Below are 21,506 nucleotides of genomic sequence, written 5' to 3'. Positions count from 1 at the left end.
AACTGAGAATTCTTTTTTCTTTTTTTCATGCATTTAATATGGCTTTTCTGATCTTTAACTCTCTTGAGAAGACCTATGGCTGGCTAGTCCAAATAAGTGTGTCATTCATGTAGAGTGCCAATGCATGCCTAGTGAATTCAATTCTATTATCCTCCAGTCCATATATATTTATTTGCCTGCATAAAACAAGTCAAACATCTGAAAATATTATCAATGAAGCTAGAAGAGTTGAACATGGTTTGTTGAACACATTACTTCCTGAACCGCCGACATTTTGTGACACTAGTGTGAATAAGAATGCAAACTAAGGCACCATTAACCACTGACTTGCTTATGTGTATGAGTTCCTTGTATCGTATTTTTATTATGTGATGAACCTTACCCGATCCGAGCCGTCGAACCGACCCGAATTTTTTATGTCAGTCATATGATTGAAGCATCTATAAAAGTGAACCCAGTGAAAAAAATTCCTGGATCCGCCACTAGCAGCAGTAATAAGCCAGCTAGTGTAGCCTGGTCGACTAATCAATTATGGATTAAATTGGTGCAATTTGGGGTGTATGTTGTGTGAAAAAGTAAAGTGTAAATTTGCCGAGCTATGATGTAGATGTCGTGGTCTAATAAAAAAACAAGTTAATTTTGTTCACTTAACTACTTGTACAATTATACTAGTATAAGGAAGTAAGGTCGTCTTTGTAGGGAATTCATAGAAAGTATTTTTAATTGCTTTTGAGAATTTTTAATTGTTTAATTATTTATTCAAATACGGATACAAATTTGAGTTTTTAATTGCTTTTGAGAATTTTGAACTTAAGGCAAAGATTTTTTGTTGAGAAGTTTATCAGTTTTAAGAAAATTAACACCCGTCGGGATTCAGGTTCTAGGTTTTTCACAAAATTTGTTTGGTTAATTAGACAGCACATAGACATAATCTTGGGATTAAATTGCACCACATAGACATAGTCTTGGGATTAAATAGTTTAAGTGATAATTGAAGACATATTTTTAATCCTACAATCCAATTACCTAATTATAGATGTCTAATACTCCTCTTAGGGTATAAGGAGTGGTTAAACACTTTAAAGTGGCAAACCAAAAAACCGACCAATGAGAGCGCGCCATGTCAATTAGGCAAAAGTGTTTAAACTTTGGTGAAAAATGTTGGCAATGGTTTAAACATTTGGTGGAGTGGTAAACTTTTTAAATAAAAAAAAGGAAAAAAGATGTGATTGGTTGAGATTGGAATGGACCCCACCCCACACCCCCCCTCTCTCTTTCCTTTCTCCTTTGCCGCAGCGGTGAAGCATCACCGAAATGGTGAAACTTTGATTGCCAATGTTTATTGGCATTGGTTTGCCACATCAAACAAAATCGGGGAAGTGGGTTTGCCAACCCCCACTCCCCCCCACTCCGTATCCCCTTAGTTCTCAAACCGCTCACGATGCAAGAAAACTGGATGTAAATGATAAAAGACAGATAATTGAAACATAAACAATTTGTTTAAATCAACCAAACATTAAGTTGTTCCACGGAATTTAATGAAGAACAAACCCAAAAACATAACCAAACAAAGTTTTAATGTTAATCCTATACGAACCATTCATCCAAAGAAAATTATAAAAGGATTAGTTGTTCATCGTTTATTTTACTTGTCTCCTTTCTGCCTTGGTTTATGTGCCCTCCAATTCTTTCAACCCCCACAACTGCACGGTCTCTTTTTGCGAATCCCACGCGGCCAAAAAAAAAACCTTTCTTATTTTCCTCAATTGCCGTCACCAATATTTTATATTCAAACCATGTTTGGATGAACTTATTTTATCTACTTATGATTTATTGACTTTTTGAAAAAGGAGTTTTCCTTTTTTTTAAAGATAAATTTCAATAACGAAACTGCCGACCCAAGCCGGGCCGACGAAACACAACACAACAAGACTAGATTACATATTTACAAAAGAGCACCATTCCTCCCATCCTATCCCTTTGTGCTTAGATCTATTCGAAAACCAAAGAAAACTTAAAGCCTTAACTTCACTAATGATATTCTCAATTCGAATCGGGGTATTCGAGAATTTAGTATTGTTCCTAGCACGCCATAGACTCCAGCACGCAGTCATGATAATACCTTGAACCGCGTCTTTCTTCCTTTCCAAAGCACTGAGATTTTTAAAAACGACGAACAAATCCTTAAGCGAAAAAGCATAAATACTGGGTATCTTGCACCAAGAACTAATGCAGTTCCAGACAATCGCAGCCGTGTGACAAGAAACAAAAATATGTTCAGCCGATTCTTCACTCGAACTACAAAACGAACACATGGAATCTTCGACGTGAACGTTCCTTCTTTTTAGAGCTTCCGCCGTCGGTATACTATTCAATCCGGACCTCCAAACATGAATGTTACACTTCGCAAGCACCCATTTACACCAGTCCAAGATGAAACCAAGATCGTTATTACCTTCTGATCTGAGTAACTGTTTGACACACTTGACCGAGAAGCAGCCTCCCAAATCAGCGGACCACTTCCACTGATCTCTAGCCGATGTGATCTGGAAATCGTTGAGCAGCGAAGTTGACTGACCGAGACTATCCAGCAGCTCCGGAGAGATGATCGGCATTCTCTAGCTCCATTCAACAACCTGATTGACACCTTGACCTTTGATCATGTCCGCAACTTTACATTTTTTATTCAATTCCAAACTAAAAAGGAGTTTTCCTGAAATGGTGTTTAGGTAATAAAGTAAAAATGAGCTTTTTAGGCATTGAAAAGGAGAAACGAAAAAATAAAAAAAGGTCACTTGGTTGTGACTTTTCTAAAAAAAAAAAAGATAAAAATTTAAAAAGTCAATAAAAAATGAAAAAACTCATCCAAACATGTCCTCCCTTTCTTGCGCTCCAATTTTATTTTCATTCTTAGACCAACTCTAGCCCAATCACTAATAGTTCATGTTTTATTAAAGCCCACTTTCTTCTATAGTTCTGCACGTAACCTACTTAATTCCTCCATGTTAAATTGTTATGGGCCTTTTCGTTAGTTTATTCAACTTCCTTTTGTTCGTGGGTTGCAAGGAATAACGGATCAAAAGAACAAATTTCCAAACTATAAATTAGCAAATCTTTGTTGCTTTAATACTTGTAACATATGTATTGGGTGTTTTTCAAAAGAAATTTGCATTTTTAACTTTTAACCCAAAGGTTTTTATGTTTCTCATTATAAACCCTTTGACTTTTTTAGTTTTAACCCAAAGCTTTTCAACTTTTCAATTTAACCCCAACACTTTCTTATTTTCAACGTTGGTCCCTTATACTTTTTATCTTTCGCAAGTTTTTCGTTTTACGTTTCGTTCTAAATTTTGCGAGCCAACACGCAACAACGTGCGTGTAGGGTGCAACGTTTTTTCGTCTGTTTTCCCCGTTTGACAGTCCAGTCGCAGCGCGTCTATTTTTCGCAGTTTGAAAAGTTCGTCGCAACGCGCAAATCCTAGATCGACTTAGTTATTCTTTTTTACGTTTTACGTTTCTATATAATTTCTTCGCATTAACACGCCGCGACTAGCGTACGTGTTTCAACGTTTTTACGTATGTTGGTGTTCGTTGGCAGTGGTTTGGCATTAGTGCTACTTGGCACAATTTTAATAACATATTTAACTTATTAAGGTTTTTTACTAATAATTTGTTTCGAGTTTACCGTTATACCTCCTTTAGTTAAGAAAAACTATTTTTTCACGTGTGTAGTTTGATGTACGTGCCTGTATAAATTTGATTTTCTCTACATGTTGACGTAAACTTTTTCTGGAAACGAGTTAGGTCAAATATAATATGTTTTCGTTTACAAAAATCATTTTTACGTGCATATTTTATGTATGTTTCAGTATAAACTTGAGTTGGTGGATGTTTCGACGTAAACTTTTTTGGGAACCGAGTCAGGTGATGTTTTGTAAATTTTATTTCGAACCGAGTGGAGTCAAATTATGGTTTTCTTTTTTCCATTTTTTCAGAAGCTCTAATTCATCTCTTTTGATTATACGTGTCAGCTTTTCCGTTATACCCGACATATTTTCTATCTATGACTCGGGTCACATATAATACGTTATGATTGTTGGGTATAAATTTGATTTATTTTGTGTTTGATCCAATTGCAATGCTTGTATAGGTAACATTGAGTTCAATCAGATATGTCGAAACACGTGTTTGCATATGGTTAACGCATTACATAACGTTTAGACTAATCTATTCGATGTTTACGATGTATCGCGCCGCAACGCGCGCGGGTCAATTGCTAGTTAACTCATAATTTGTAAGCCTAAGTATTTAAATGATATTTTAATTAATTGCAAAACTACGATAATGCATTACATTCTTTTCAAAAATTGAGTTTAATTAATTTAGTGTCATCAGAGCCGGTTCTCGAAATTCAGGTGTCCTATCCGAACCCGAAAAACGTGCCCTTTATGCCTTAACAAAATAGATAATATAAACTATTTTTGTGTCGTTCATTGTTATTATTATTATTATTCTTTCAACTAAAATGGATATTAAGCTAATACCTAATGGGTTTAAGTTATAAATTTTGAGATTGATAGTTTATAATGGGCCTGAGATGTAAATTTATATATTATATGGGTTTTCTATTTAAAAACAATTATATAACATATATATATACACACATATATAGGATTTTTTTTAAATATGCCCCCGGATAAAATGTGCCATGGCCGGAGTTCATCCCAGCCATCCGCAGGGCCGCTTTGAGTGCCATAATAGGGATAATACATGACATGAGTTTCTACCATTACTCATTAAAAACTCTTGATCTCTCTTTTTTATTACTTAATTAGAACGTTTAGCTCATTTTCATTTTAAGTATACATCATGCTAAAACAAGTCGAAACAATATATATTTTTACAATATCAATGCACTTTATTAAATAATTAAAATCAAATAAGGTGTATCAAAATAGTAAGGATCAAGCTAGGCGTCAATAGCTTGAACAAAGCGTAACTTTAATTATTTTGAGGCTTTGAGCCCAGCTTGACTAAGCTCGCAAGCCTAATTTATATAAATATAATTAACTTTAATTTTATGTAACAAATATATGATTACACAATGTGTAATTTTTTGTAGCGGATCAAAATATTATATCAATGTGTGTTAAATTTAACTGAGGATGCGTTAAAAATTCAAAGTTAGGCTACAATATCTCGTCAAATGAATTTATACACCTTTAGGTGAATCTAGAAGGTTTAGATGGTCTAAGTATTAGTAGTACACATCTCCGACAATAGTTTGGTGCATGTGGTTGGTGTTGAATGAAGTTTGAAACTTCGGTTAGCCTTATTTCTTATAGTTATTGAATGCATCAAGTACGATGCTCCTAGACATGAAACAATCGAAAGCGAAGAATTCATTTTGTGTGATCATCCTTAAAACACACATATATATAAAAAGGGCTCGATTAAATGAAAATGATTTTTTCACATGAGATCATTTTTTTTCTTTCTAAATTATTACACCATTAAATTACCAGTAACGTCTCTAAGAATTCATGTTCCATGTTTGAGCTCGAAAAAAATGTACCCTTCGTAATGTTATATTATTAATATATTTTTAAAACCAAATGGGTATTGAACTCACTAAATCTAATGTCAATGAGCTAACTTCTAAACCATAAAAAATTGTTTTGTAAATGGGTTTATCTTGGAATTGATATCGTATACTATTTAAAAAAAGTAACACATATATAGATATCGGATTTTTTAAAATAAAAACACGTGTCCCTCGAAATCATTGACCCTGTGCGGTGGTCCTCCCCACACACCCTCATCACCGTCTCTGAAAATCATTCTCTTTGATTTGATTATGTTGTGTAATATTTGTGCTTGATTATTTTTTATATGATTGCGTAATAATTTATAATGTGCATAATGGAATCACAAGTTGCCACTGACCCATTATATTGCAAATGATGTAAAGTATGTTGAAATGTGACCCATAAATTACCAATGAAATTCCTGACATATGATATTATGATATATCTAATTGTTACTATGACACATTTATATAATATTGACGTAGAATATAGATCGTATTTTTTATTTGAACGGCAAATTTAGATAATTGGCGGACCACTAGAGTATTATCGTGTCAGATATGGTTAAGGAATTGGAAAGTTATGTTAATAATGTAGATAAAACTCGTTACAAACTCACTTGCAAATATGATGAATGGAGGTATGTACAAAAATTGTGGAATCAAACATGGGAGGATAAAATTAAAAGAGTTAATTTTTGTACAAACTCACTTGCCAAAATCGTCCCTGTAGCCTTGTAGGTGTACCCCCTAGCTTATGGTATGTCGCGATGCTTATGCATAAGACTGTTGGGTGTGGGGGGTGGGTTGGGTTCAACGTCGGCTCCTTCACCTTGGGCAAGCGTTGGGCATGGCGTTGCCCCTTTGGTGTGGGGATTGAGCCTGCCGTGGGGCGGGGGGGCTGGATGACATGACTGGTTTTGGTTGGTTGGTTCGATCTAGCCGTTGGAGGTAGCCGTTGCCAAACCAAAAAAAAATCCACATGGCTGGCCACGCCACACCACACCCCTAGTTTTTGAGTATTACCTTGTGGATCACACCCTCGCCACGTGTTGAGCAATGCCCCCAACCTAAGACCAATGTTGTAGAAGGCGCTAGGCGCTAGTCGAGCGGTGAGGTACCGCCTAGGGATTAATCGGGATTAATAGGGATTAATCAGGATTAATAGGGATTAATCGGGATTAATCAGATTGGACTTTTTAAGTATAATTTTACAAATTTTTTTTATATATATAGATAACTTTATACTTTTTATTAATAAATTTACAAGTTTAGGAGATAACTTTATACTTTTTATTAACAAATTTAAAAGTTTAGGAACCATATGTAAACTATTGAAAGATAGAGGGGGTTAAATGTTAAAATACCTAAAATTAAATGTTAAAATAGGTTTATAAGTAATATTTGGGCTGTAAAACAATGGGCCAGATTCAAAAATGGGTCAAATTTTGTATTTAATGGGCTGTAAAACATGGACCGATTAGTCCGATTTTGACCGCCTGAGACCGATTTTGACCGATTTTGATCGCCTAAGACCGATTTTGACCATATCCGCCTAATTGGACCGACTAGCTAAAAATTAGTCAGTAACTCACCGCCTAGCGCCTAGGCCGATTTCTGAAACATTGCCTAAGACCCTCCGCACCTCATAGTCTAAGCCCCTTTTCCTCTAGTCTACGTTTCCAAATACACCTACAATGAAGCCAAGATGACGTATGGTATGCTTCTAGTGTACGTATACCATACACAAGATTTATTTTTTTTTTATTTTATTTTTTTTTTTTTGGGGGGGTGGGGGGGGGGGGGGTTTGGGGGGATAAATACTAACCTTGGACCACACAAGAACACAACTTTTTGAACTTTAGATCAATTATGTCACTTTAACTCAGGCTTTTTTTACTCATAAATGTTGGAATTATTGACACATAATTATAAAAGAAATTTTGGCGTTTGCCATAAGTGAAAAAAAAAAAAAAAAACTGGAACTTATATTTCTGTATTATATTAAGATGATGGATATTTTTTTAAATACGGTTGTCAAAAATTGGTACCAAAATCATAGTTTAATGGAGTGTTTAAAATCCATGAACTTAAGCCTTACGCTCTCGTTATTAAATGTGTGTTATGTCTCAGAGTTGATCAAGTTCACTAAATGACACTCGTATTTCAGTTCTTGATTTTTTTTTTATAAAAAAGCAATTTCATTCCAATCTTCAGGGCAAATTACATAAGGATAGCAGGTAGACGAGCAACAAACTGCGCCGCCATCCCTTTTTGAATAGAAAACCTCAATCTACTAAAAACAAAGCCTCGCCCCTGAGGGGTCGAAAAGTTGCTATGGACCACACGCTGAACTCTAGAAAAGAACCGAACTGCCTCCGGCGCCAAGGAGCCGAACGTGTCAAACGCCAGGGGGACAAAGGCATGTTGATTATCCTCACAAGCTTTCGCGTGCTTTTCCACCTTCTTTGACTCTACTTTCAGTACCGCTTGCCCCGCCACAAATCCATTTTCCCGGAACCCGGCTAGTGGGGATACACCTGTGAGATCGACACAAGCATGTTTCCCGTCCTCCCAACCAAAAACTAGCACGTCAGCTGGGCGTAGGGTGGATCTCCCCTCCGACGGGTCTGTAAAAAAATTAACCGGTGCCTCGTTCTTGATTTAGTTTTTTTTTTTTCAATTATTAATTAAATAATATTTACTATTCATTTTTGTATTTCATATATAATTATATAATATATAATTATATAATATATAATATATAATAGGGAGCCGCTAAAATGAAAACCATCCCCAGTTGTAAGAACCGCGAGAACCACTCTCCACCAATCATATTCAGCCAACAAAAGGGGTATATTGGTCATTTACTCTAAATGTCAAATCCTACCATCTCTCTCTTCATTTAATGTGATCAGATTATCTCTCCTCTCTCTATTTTAGATCTTTCCTTCCTCTCTCATATTATATCTGTCTTCTCTCTCTCTAGTTTAAATCATTCATTTCTCTCTCTCTCAAACTTGAAATGCATATCTGATCTTTCTTTTTTCTCTAGAAATTTTCATCTCCATCACCGGAGATACCCTCTGGTCTCCTCCGCCACCGTCAACGGATATCACTCTCCGGACCACCGTCTCCTCTGCCACAGTCACCGTGTCCTCCGCCGCCGTTCACCACCATTCAACGGGGACAAACCCCAAGACCCCTGGACGCCGCCGCCGCACAGGTAGTTTCTGTGTGTTTTTTCCTTGATTTCAATGTCCAGTTCTTCTGGTTGTTCTTCATCTGAGAGATTAATGGCGATGATGATGTGGAAACCCACACATGAGCCTTATTCTTTAGTTTGAAATCGGAAATTATTGGTTGTGGATGAAGGCAGTGGCGGTGGATGAATGAAGACCGGCGACCCAGGTCCGGCTCCTCTCGATCTCCTGTCCGACCGACAAAGGTCCGGCGACGGGGGTATCTTTTGGCTGAGCCGGTGATGCCAATGGTTTTTTTGGTATGTGTTCTTGATTTTTCTAGGGTTGATTTTTGGGTGTTCTTGAATCTGGGTTTGATTTTTGGGTGTTCTTGAATCTGATGGGTGTTCTTGATTTTTCTGGGTTTGATTTTTCTGGGTTTTTTTGAATCTGATGGGTGTTCTTGAATCTGATGGGTGTTCTTGGGGGTTTGACTTTCTGGGTTTGATTATGTTGAATCTGGGCTTGAATGTTGTTCATGTTGAATCTGGGTTTGAATGATGTTATTGTGACCTTTTTTGATCCTATTGAATCTGCGTTTGAATGATATTCTGTTTTTTGAATGATGTTCATGCTGAATCTGGGTTTGAATGTTGTTCATGTTGAATCTGGGTTGAATCTGGGTTTGAATGTTGTTCATGTTGATCTGTGGGTTTTGATTTGTGATATTTAAATCTGTGGGTTTTGATACGATCGACGGGGTGGCGATGATGCAAAAAAAAAAAAACCCGTAGATTTTGATGACGATGGCGCGGCAAGGACGGCGGAGGGTAGGGTTTTTGATCCTGCAACCCTACTTTTGCAGCCTCTTGATTATCGGATAATCTGAGCCAAACCCCGTTTTTTTTTTTCGAGATACCCTTTGTTTTTTATGTTTGTTGGGTTTTTATATTTTTTTTTGAGGCGTCGATGATGATAACAATATATCTGAGACACCTCCCGAGTTTACGGTTTCTGGGTGCGTTCGTTTTTGCGTAAAAAAATTTTGTAAAAAAAAATAACCCATAAACTTTTTTAACGTAAAAACGTGAAGCGTAAAAAGTTTTACGTAAAACGTTTTACGTAAATCGTAAAAAGTCTTACGTTTTACGTAAAACGTAAAACGTTTTACGTTTTACGTAAAACGTAAAAAGTAAAAAGTTCTACGTAAAACGTAAAACGTAAATTTTTTTTTACTAAAACGAAAAAAACGTTAACGTAAAAACGTTAACGTAAAAAACCGTTAACGTAAAAACCGTTAACGTAAAAAAACCGTTAACGTAAAATAACCCGTAAACTTTTTTAACGTAAAACGTAAAAACGTGAAGCGTAAAAAGTTTTACGTAAAACGTTTTACGTAAATCGTTAAAAGTCTTACGTAAAACGTTTTACGTTTTACGTAAAACGTAAAACGTTTTACGTTTTACATAAAAAGTAAAAAGTTCTACGTAAAACGTAAATTTTTTTTTACTAGAACGAAAAAAACGTTAACGTAAAACGTTAACATAAAACGTTAACGTAAAAAACCGTTAACGTAAAAACCGTTAACGTAAAATAACCGTTAACGTAAAAAAAACCGTTAACGTAAAAAAACTGAATTTAAAAATGTTAACGTAAAAAACGTTAACGTAAAAACCCGGTGCGTAAAATGTAAAAAACATTAACGTAAAAGGTTTTCCGTAAAAACGTAAAAAGTTTTAGGTAAAACGTAAACGTAAAAATGTTAACGTAAAAAACCGGCGCGTAAAACGTAAAAAAAAACATTAACGTAAAAACCCGGCGCGTAAAACGTAAAAAAACGTTAACGTAAAAAACCGGCGCGTAAAACGTAAAAAAATGGCGTTAAAAAACGACGCGTAAAAAGCGGCGTTAAAAAATAGGCGCGTAAAAAACGGCGCGTAAAAAACGGCGCGTAAAAAACGGCGCGTTAAAAAATCGGCGTGTTAAAAAAACGTCGCTTGAAAAACTCGGGCGTAAGACGGGTCGTAAAAACGGGTCGTAAAACGGCGTGAAAAAACAGAGCGTAAAAAAAACTGATTTTAGAAAAAAAAAAAAGATTTTAGAAAAAAAAAAACTGATGTTTGTTTAATATAAAAAAAACTGATTTAAGAAAATAAAAACATTTATTGTAATAGGACAAAATTGTAATAAAAAACAATAAACTTAATAAGACAAAAAAACAAAATTACTTAATACCCTTTTGGATTATAATATTAAAGACATAATAAGACAAAAACCATTTAATATTAATTTTTGTTACTTTTAATCTCATTCATCCATCAAGTTGATCTAAAGGCTAGAAAGTGGTTCCCATGGTTTTTACAACTAGAGGTGGTTTTCATTTTAGCGATCCACATATATAATATACATATATTATATTTGTATAGATAATACGTCGTTTAGACTCGTATGCCTAATCAAGTTCACTAAATGAAACTCATATTTGAGCTCCTTTGATTAAAAGATCTCTAAGTTACACTTAAATTGTTTAGTTGAACTCGTATCAAACTTTTACGGGTGAAGTTTAGGTTTAAATGTCTCACAAATAATTCGAATCATTATTCCTAACGTCATAGAATTCATCTTCCCCAATATATCTCTTTATCATCCACCCACGGCTAATATATTCCTCATAAAAGACATTCCTATGCTTATTATATGTATGTATTATAATATAGTATAGATATACGCTTAATTATTCTTCAAGGGTAATTGAAAAACCTAATTCATTAATTTTTTATATCTAATAAATATAAAAAAAAAAATTGAGGACATGTGTCAGCTTTGTCGTTAAAAAAAGTTGGTTTTTCGTCTTTCTCTCTTATATGGATGTCATGTGTACTCATTTTTTTGGTAATACTCTTTTGGTAAAAACAAGATTTTCATTTCCTTTCTCTCATATTAAATAATAATAATAATAATAATAATAATAATAATTTATTTTATAAATAACTAGTGGGATTCAGACACGCTTCGTTGCGGGCCTTTGGTCATTATCGGTCTGTTTCATTACAGTACCAGTATGATACCGGCACTCGGCACAGCAATAATTGGCAATCGACACGTTTTTTAAATCGATTGAAAACTCATAAAAACGAATGTCCGTACTGGTACCGGTGTTGTTTGGTTGTTATCGATCCGTTATGATACCGGTATCGTACAGACACTCGATATAGCTTATGATACCAAAAAATACATTATTGCGAATGTTACTTTGTATTCAGTGAATTTTATACCGCCACATCGAGAATTCTATAAAAACGAATACGATACCATTACCGATGTTGTTTGATCGGTATATGTTCGGTTTGTGATGATAAAAAATCAACTATATAATTATATATGACCCGTTCGTGTAAAACTTTTATCGACTCGTACATAATAACAGGCCCATAATGACGTTAAAAATAATAAACTATATCTATATTATACGGTACCGGTACTAATATTGTTCAGACAGTACTAGTAATATTAAATATATATATATATATATATATATATATCAAATTACTATTCATACCTTTCGATTATAATTATATATATAAAATTATATGTATAAATATAAATATAAATATAAATTATGATTACACTATAAATATAAATCATATTCTTCAATTTGCTATAAAACGTTTTCGAGAAATACATGATATTATAAACTATAAATTAGCAACAAAATGTTGCTCTATAGAGTTGTACCCCATGCATGGGAGATTTTCAAAAAAAAAAGTTGATTTTTCATTTAGAACCCAATGTTTTTCTTCTTTTGCAATTTAATCCTAATACTTTTTATTTTCATCTTTGGCCCCTTATAAATTTCATCTTTCACAAATTATTCGTTTTATGTTTCGTTCTAAATTTTGCAAGTTAACACGCCGCAACATGTGTGTGGGGTTCACTGTTTTTTGGTATATTTTTTCCATTTGACAGGTTCGTCGCAACACGTTTATTTTCTCCATTTGACTTAGTTATTCTTTTCTACGTTTTACGTTTCGGTCTAATTTCTTCGCATTAATACACAACAACGGGCGTGTGTGGTTCAATGATTTTACGTCTGTTTTTCGTTCGCTGTTATTTTTTCCTTTTTATTTATTTATTTTATGAAATTTTCCAATGTTGGGGTCGCCGGCAATTGTGTTACATTGGTGCCACTTGGTACGATTTTACAAACCTTTTTAACCTATTAAGTTTTTTATCTATAATTTGTTTCGAGTTCACCCCTATACTTCCTTTACTTAAAAAAACTATTTTTACGTGCATATTTTTATTTACGTGTCGGTATAAATATGATTTGCTCTATGTTTCGACGTAAACTTTTTCTAGAAAACGATTTAGGTCAAATATAATACTTTTTCATTAAAAAAATTTACGTGTTATGTACTATAAATTTGAGTTGGTTTACGTTTCGATTTGGGAGATGAGTCAGGACAAATATAATATGTATTCGTGCGTATTTTATGTATGTTTCGTAAATTTTGTTTGAACGTGTGGGGTCAAATTGTAGTTTCTTTTCTATGTATAAGTCGGTCACAAATAAATTTGATTTACTATACGTTTTGGTTCAGTCGCAATGCTTATATAGGTTACCTTGGGTTCAATTCGATATGTCAAAATGCGCGTTTCCATACGGTTAACGCATCACACGGCGTTTGGATTAATACATTCGATGTTTGCGATGTTCTCGCGCCGCAACGCGCGCGGGTGTTATTACTAGTTGTATTTAAAATAAATGTTTTTAAAATATATTTATTTTATCTTATAATATATATATATATATATATATATATATATATTTCTAACTTATTACTAATTTCACTCCAAGTATTGTTGTTTTCTCGTATCTATCACTAGGTAGAACTCTGTGTATTGCACGGGTTGAATAATTTTATTTTTATATATTAAATAATATTAAAAATTATATCTTTAAGAACCTCATTTATTCTACGGATTGAATAAATATAATTTTATATACCAAATAATAAAAAATATATATCTAAAAACCATATGTATTACACGGGTTGAATAAATATAATTTTCTATACTTAATAATGAAAAAAGTTATATATTTGAAAAACCTCGTGTATTGTACAGGTTGGATAAATTATAAATCTAATGTTATATACCAAATAATAAAAAATATTACACGGATTGAATAAATATAACTTTGTATAGTAAATTAGGGATGTTCAAATTGCTCGACACTCGTTCGATGCTTGCTCGAAAAATGCTCAAAATTTGCTCGTTCGATTTAGCTTAATTGAAAAAGGCGATCAGGTCTGTTTGTAAATGAGCTCGAGCAAAGGTCCGCTTTGTTGGTTTGTAACACCCCGTGTTTTCCCAAAAGTCAAAGTCAAAGTCAAGGGTTGACTGTTATTGGAATTAAAGATCAATAAAGATTAATTTCATTTTAGTTTCATTTTGATTTTCATATTATTTGGAGTAAGTGTTGTATAATCAAACTAATCGGTCGATAATCGAACTGTGAATCAACGACCGACTGTGAATGATAGGAAGTAACAATGCAATAAAGCTAGTCAATCAATAATCAAGCTAATCAAATCAATCATCGAACTCAAGTGTGGATAATTTTAATGCTTTTATACGTGTGTGTGTGCCTTACGTGTTACTTGTGCATGTTACTTTTATGTTGAAAGGTGTGGTGAATCAATTAAATCAATCGAGACTCGAAGGATAATCAAACACAATCGAAACCGACTTTGAAAATAGGTTGTAAGGATGCTTGTATGTTAGATATAGTAGTTGGGACTGAAAGTAATTTGAATAGAAACTCTATCCTACTCTACTCCTCAACTATCGAACTCGAAATATCAAAAATCGTCGCGAAACACTCAAAACCAGGCAAGCCGATCGAACAGGGCAACCTGATCGAACAGGCTAGCCGATCGAACAGGCTGTTCGATCGGGCAGCCGCTCGATCAGGGATGCTGTTCGATCAGCCAACCCTTTCCACTTTTGGAAGCCTATAAATAGGGCTGTCCTTGTCAAGCTTTCCACTTTTGGAAAAGCTCTGACCGACCAGCCTTCTATTCTCGCCATTTCTCAGATTTCTCTCAAACCTGTAAGTATTTCACTCCAATCTTTGTACAATCTTGTTCATTAATCGATTCTCCATCTTTCTATCTTTCAAAATCTGAATTCCAACCGTGAAATCACCAAGATCTAGGTATTCTTGGGTGATGTCATCATGGTGTTCTTCAAGAACACTAAGTTTGGCATCATTCCACCATGAATAACTTAGATCTAACCGATTTCCACATAAACAACCTAAAATCTACCAAAGATCTTAACATTTCGGGTCCTATCAAGAGATTTACCGATTTCAAGTTAAACGTTAAACTTAGGTCCTTGAACGCTCACTGACCGAGCTTGGGTGATTCCAGCCGAGTCAGTGAGTAGAGTAAAGGCTGAGGTTTTTATGTTTCAACTTGTGGTCCAACTATCTCTAAAACGTTAATAGAATGACGGGAAATAACCAAGTGCTAGGTGACGGACTAACCAGGTCAGAAGCTGGCCGAACGGTTAGGCTATTCGAACGAACAGCCCAACCAAACGACTAAGCCAGCCGATCGACTAGGCTAATCGATCGACTAGCATCTGTGCCCACAAACTCACAAGGTGTAGTATTGAGTGAGTTCTGTTCGATCGATCGAGCCACTCGATTGTAAACATTACTCATCGAATCATGAGATACTACACTTCAACGCTGAACCTTTTCGAAACATTGGAATGTCATCCGATCGAGCATGCCACCCGATCGAGTGACAACTTACCAAGTGTGCAATGCTAACCGATCGGTTGGACCAACCGATCGAACGGACTGTTCGATCGGCCAACTTGAAAGGTAATGCTGCAAAAACTTCAAAAGTACAAACCATCATACACAAACACATCCTTCACATCAAAGGAAGAAACAATCCACTTGAAGGAACCAGCCGATCGAGCCAGCCGGTCGATCGAACGGGACGTTCGAACGGACTTTAACCCAATCGAACAGCCCACTCGATCGAACAGCCGTCCGATCGAATGGTCTATCCGATCCAGTTTTCACTGTTTACTTTTTCCGCATTACTCATTGTATTGTTATCGAACTATTCAGGCTAACCTATTCTCAGTGCTCCTTTCAATCCACAACCAACCACTGTGAGTATACTCGATCCCTTTTTGCTTTCAGCACTTTTGGGTGTTACATACGTAATCTATCAAATTCACAAACAACACAAACTATTTGAACGCTAACCTACTTGCATGTATTACTTGACTAAAAGATTGCTGTTTATTATGTTTACACGTGGAGTGCTATCTGCCTGCTTTAGCAACGTAGTACTATAGTTTGGACTCAGCACCCGTTCACACGGGGGTTGCTAAGGACAATTACTTGCATGGATTACAGTGGTAATCATGTATTGCGAACTGTCTCGGACAGTCAACTCGAAGTCGTTGGTATCGATGGTCCCATGTTGATAATTTACATGCATCGTTTGCCCTTGTGTACGTGCTTGGTTATGCGTAAACTTTTCAAACTTTATATGCTATATCAAACTTGTGTACTCACCTTTACATTATATGTATTGACTTTTATTTTAACGTATGTGACAGGTGTTTAAGCTACTAGCGTGCTAGGGAAGCGAGGAAATAATAAGCTTCTAGGAGCCTGTGACCTTAGGACAGTGTCCACATACCTGCTCCAGGGCCATAGTTCTCTGTAGATCTTGTACTGGCACCTGTAGTCAGTAAGATTTACCGTTAGCCGTCTAGAAGTCTTAAAACAATATTTAAATTCGGTCTGTAATAATTAAGAATCTGAGTTGTCGGAACAGTTCCCATATTGTTTAGTTGATTTCTATGATAACTTGTTATTATTTGGGACACGGTATGGGACGTGTTATATAACTGAATTGTATGATAGTTGTTGTGGAAACTTCTGAACAATCTGTTTCGCTCAGTGCCGCGCCCCGATGATTCCGCCATCGGTTGGGGTGTGACAGGTTGGTATCAGAGCCATAACTATAGGGAATTAGGTTAGACACGATCTAGTCCGGATCGCTGTCTTAGAGACCTAGACTATAGTTAGGAACCAAGAGACCAAGTTTATGTGCTTATTTTATGTTGTTTCCTTCTATTCTATCATTACATCCGAATTCCGAGCCAAATTTTGTAGTTTGGACGGGATTAGGAGTGAAACCCGCGAATTCCTGCCTAAATTACAAATTTTGCCAATTACTTTGTGCAAATTTCTATCAACAAACGGGGGAGAATTATACCAAATCAGGGCTGAAACCCGTAATTTGATGAAAATTTTCCTCTAAAATTTTCTTAAAACAAGGAAGAAATTGCTGAGCTAGGGGTGAAACCCTAACCTTGGCAGTTATTCCGACTTTATTTTATCTCGCCAAGGCAATTGACGGACTCCAACGACCTGAACTCACGAGTATGGCCTAGAATGCGCATGCATAATGCCCAAGAATCGAGGCAGAAACATGTCCCCTAGAGTCGAAAGTGACGACAAGTCAACTGTGAATAGTTAAATTGCCATGGTTAGTCAAAGTCTAGTAGCCGCAGACAATCCATTTTCCGATTTTGAGTGTTGTTTTGTTGATTTTATATGATTTACCTGTTTACGTGTTTTAAGATTCGTTGATTGCTCCATTTGTTATCAAACTGCATGACTTTTGTTGCTATCCTATCCCGATTCAAATCCCTGTTGATGTGATCTAAATGAAACCAGTGTGCTATGCTACGCTATACGACTAAGTTAGACGATACCATGTGATGCTATCCGATATGCAAAACGAACGACACTCGACTTGTGGTTATAGGTTTCTGTTTTCTGACAGCCTCTGTGATAAAATTTCGTACGTGTTTAGGGAATTAAGTGCTCTATTTGCTTAATTGCTTATGTGCTCTAATTGCTTCTGTGCTTATGTGTCTCTACGATTATGTGCTTATGTGTTTATATGTGTTACGTGACGTGAGATGCGACGTGATTCTAAGCTTTAGTAAACTAAGACGTGCGAGATTCGAATTCGTTGTGTTGAGCCCTATGGCGATGTCTATTGCAGACCATGTCGTCATCATCAAGAACTCGCCAAAACCTTTCCCGTCAGGAAAAGAGAGACCGACGTCTCGCCAAGCTCATCTCAAGGTCTGTAGCGAAAGCTGTCAGCGAGGTGTACGAAAACACAAGCAAGTCGTCGGAAGAATCCCGAACCCTCACTGAATCCAGCAAAGCTCCGTTCAGTTTCAAGCAATTTAAGGCGTGTGGACCGAAGGAGTTCACCGGTGAAGAGGGCCCTACAGGCTTATTTCACTGGTTTGACTCAGTGGAAGTTACCCTTCGTCAAAGCGGATTCCCGGATCATCTTCGAACTCTCAATGCTACCGGTGTCTTCCAGTCGCGGGCATTGGACTGGTGGACAGCCGAAAGGAATAAGCGCGGGAACGACGCTGCCTACGAGCTGACGTGGGAGGAACTGAAGGCTATCATGCTGGACGAGTTCTGTCCTCCCCACGAACGCCAAAAGTTGGAGGATGAGTTCTGGACCATCAAGCAGAAGGAGGGCGACAACGCTGGTCTCACCGCCCGTTTCAAACAACTGAGCATTATCTGTCCAGACCAGGTCAAGACTCCCGAGATGACCATCAAGAAATACATCCGTGCTCTTCCGGATTGTGTTGCAGATTTTGTGTTCGCCGCCAAACCCGCATCAATCGAGGAAACCTACCTACTCGCTGCCGAGATTAATGACAAGCGAGTTAAGGCTGGTGTCTGGGATAAGCCATCCAAGTCGTTGCATCAAGTTACTACCGCATCAACCGACAACCCTACTGCTCAAGCCTCCAAGTCCTCGAGAAGAAGAAAGAAGAACAAGAGTTGCGCCGCCGCAACCAATGCTGCTCCTCTTCAGTCAGTACCGCCACAACAGCAACAACCACAGCGCACTGCGCCAGTGATCAATGCGCCGCCGGCTAAGCGTGCGTACACCGGCCCCCACCCACTCTGTGCTACATGTTCTTATCATCACCCGGTGGGTGTGGCCTGCCGTTACTGTGCCCACTGCAACGTTTACGGGCATTTCACTGCGAATTGCCGCTATGGTCCTCGTCGAACGCAAGCTCAAGCCGCTGTTAACCAAGCCCTGCTACCTGCTCCTCAAGCTCCTCAAGCTGCACAGGCCCCGGCAAACAATGTTCGGACCTGCTTTGCATGTGGTGACCCTAACCACTTCGCAAACCGGTGCCCGAACAGAGTGGTGAAACAAGAAGCTCAACAACCCCAGCAACAACAACAGCAGCCTCAACAACAAGCCGCTCACGCCAGAACTTTCAACATCAACGCACGCCAGGCTCAAGCTGATAACAACGTGGTCAATGGTACGTTCCTTGTGAATGGTATATATGCATCATGTTTGTTTGATACTGGAGCCGATAACTGCTTTGTGTCATTTGAATTTGAGAAGCTTCTTAGACGTAAGCGCTCTTATCTTTCGTCACCCTTCGAAGTAGAAGTCGCTACCGGAAGAACCATTGCTGTCAATTCTGTGCTCCGTGATTGTACTCTCGAGCTCAACAATCATATATTCCCGATTAATCTCATTCCAATGCAGCTCGGAAGTTTCGATGTCATAGTAGGCATGGACTTTCTTCGTGAAAACCATGCTGAAGTTGTGTGTTCCGATAAGATGATTCGTTTTGTGCTAGCTAGTGGTGATATTCTATGTGTTTATGGTGAAACTACTGCAAAAGACCTCAAGCTCATGTCATGTCTTCAAGCTCGCAAATATCTCCGCAAGGAATATCGAGCCTTCTTGGCCAACATTGTTGTAGCAGAGACGGACAAGAAAAGGAAAGTTGAAGTCAAGGATGTTCCTGTTGTCCGAGAATTTCCTCAGGTGTTCCCTGATGATCTTCCTGGATTACCTCCAAGTCGTGATATCGACTTTCGAATCGACCTTATTCCAGGAGCCAACCCAGTGGCCAAAGCTCCGTATCGACTCGCTCCATCTGAGATGCGAGAACTCTCAAACCAACTCCAAGAGTTACTTGAAAAAGGCTTCATTCGCCCGAGCACTTCTCCATGGGGCGCACCAGTCCTTTTCGTCAAAAAGAAGGACGGGTCGTTCCGAATGTGCATCGATTACCGGGAATTGAACAAGCTGACCATCAAGAACCGATACCCCTTACCAAGAATCGATGATCTGTTTGACCAACTACAAGGTGCTCAGTGTTTCTCCAAGATTGATCTACGTTCAGGCTACCATCAGTTGCGGATTCAAGAGGAAGACATACCCAAAACCGCTTTTCGAACCCGATACGGCCACTACGAATTTGTTGTCATGCCTTTTGGTTTGACCAACGCACCCGCGGTCTTTATGGATCTGATGAATCGCGTGTGTAAACCGTTCTTAGACCGTTTCGTCATTGTATTTATCGACGATGTCCTGATCTATTCCAGATCGAGGGCCGAACATGCGCAGCATTTGCGATTGGTTCTCGAGTTGCTTCAGGGAAACCAACTCTACGCCAAATTCTCCAAGTGTGAGTTCTGGTTGGAGGAAGTTCAATTTCTGGGTCATATTGTGAATAGTCGGGGTATACACGTTGATCCTGCAAAGATTGAGGCAGTCAAGGGATGGGTTACGCCAAAGAATCCGTCAGAAGTTCGCTCTTTTCTCGGATTAGCCGGTTACTACCGGCGGTTCATCGAAGGGTTCTCAAAGATTGCTGTACCACTTACCTCCCTTACTCATAAAGACAAGCCTTTTGTGTGGGGAACCGCACAGGAGACTGCTTTCCAAACCCTCAAGCACATGCTGTGCCATGCACCAGTTCTTACACTGCCGGACGGAAGCGATGACTTCGTTGTCTATTGTGATGCTTCAAACCTTGGACTTGGCTGTGTTCTCATGCAACGAGACATGGTTATAGCTTACGCATCTCGACAGCTCAAAATCCACGAGAAGAACTATACAACCCATGACCTTGAGCTAGGCGCAGTTGTCTTTGCCTTAAAGATTTGGTGACACTACCTGTATGGTACAAGGTGTACGATCTTCACCGATCACAAGAGCCTACAACATATCTTTAACCAGAGAGAACTCAATATGCGTCAACGCCGATGGGTAGAACTTCTCAACGATTACGAATGTGAGATCCGTTATCACCCAGGCAAGGCGAATGTAGTTGCAGACGCCCTCAGCAGAAAGAATTACGTGATAGGTGTTCGAAACATCCAGGCTCAGTATAACCTCGAAGCTCTCATCCGCGAAGCACAACACGCTTGCTTCAACGAGCGTACATTGAAGAAAGAACGAATCTATCACGATGGAACTCAGCTCGTGAGCAAAGCCAACAGGATATTCTATTATCTGGACCGAATCTGGGTTCCGAGGAGGACAGATTTGCGAAAGATCATCATGAACGAAGCCCACAAATCCCGATATTCCATTCATCCCGGTGCGGACAAAACGTACCAGGACCTTCGCTACAAGTACTGGTGGCCTGGGATGAAAAGGGATATTGCTCTATATGTTGGTAGTTGTTTAACTTGTGCAAGAGTCAAGGCTGAACACCAAAGACCTTCGGGCTTACTCGAACAACCGCCGATACCCGTATGGAAGTGGGAAAGCATAGCTATGGATTTCATAACCAAGCTTCCGACCACGCCATCAGGTCACGACAGT

Source organism: Helianthus annuus, chromosome 3 (genome assembly GCF_002127325.2).
Source record: "Helianthus annuus cultivar XRQ/B chromosome 3, HanXRQr2.0-SUNRISE, whole genome shotgun sequence".
Taxonomy (NCBI): Eukaryota; Viridiplantae; Streptophyta; class Magnoliopsida; order Asterales; family Asteraceae; genus Helianthus; species Helianthus annuus.
This window is presented reverse-complemented; position numbering follows the sequence as displayed.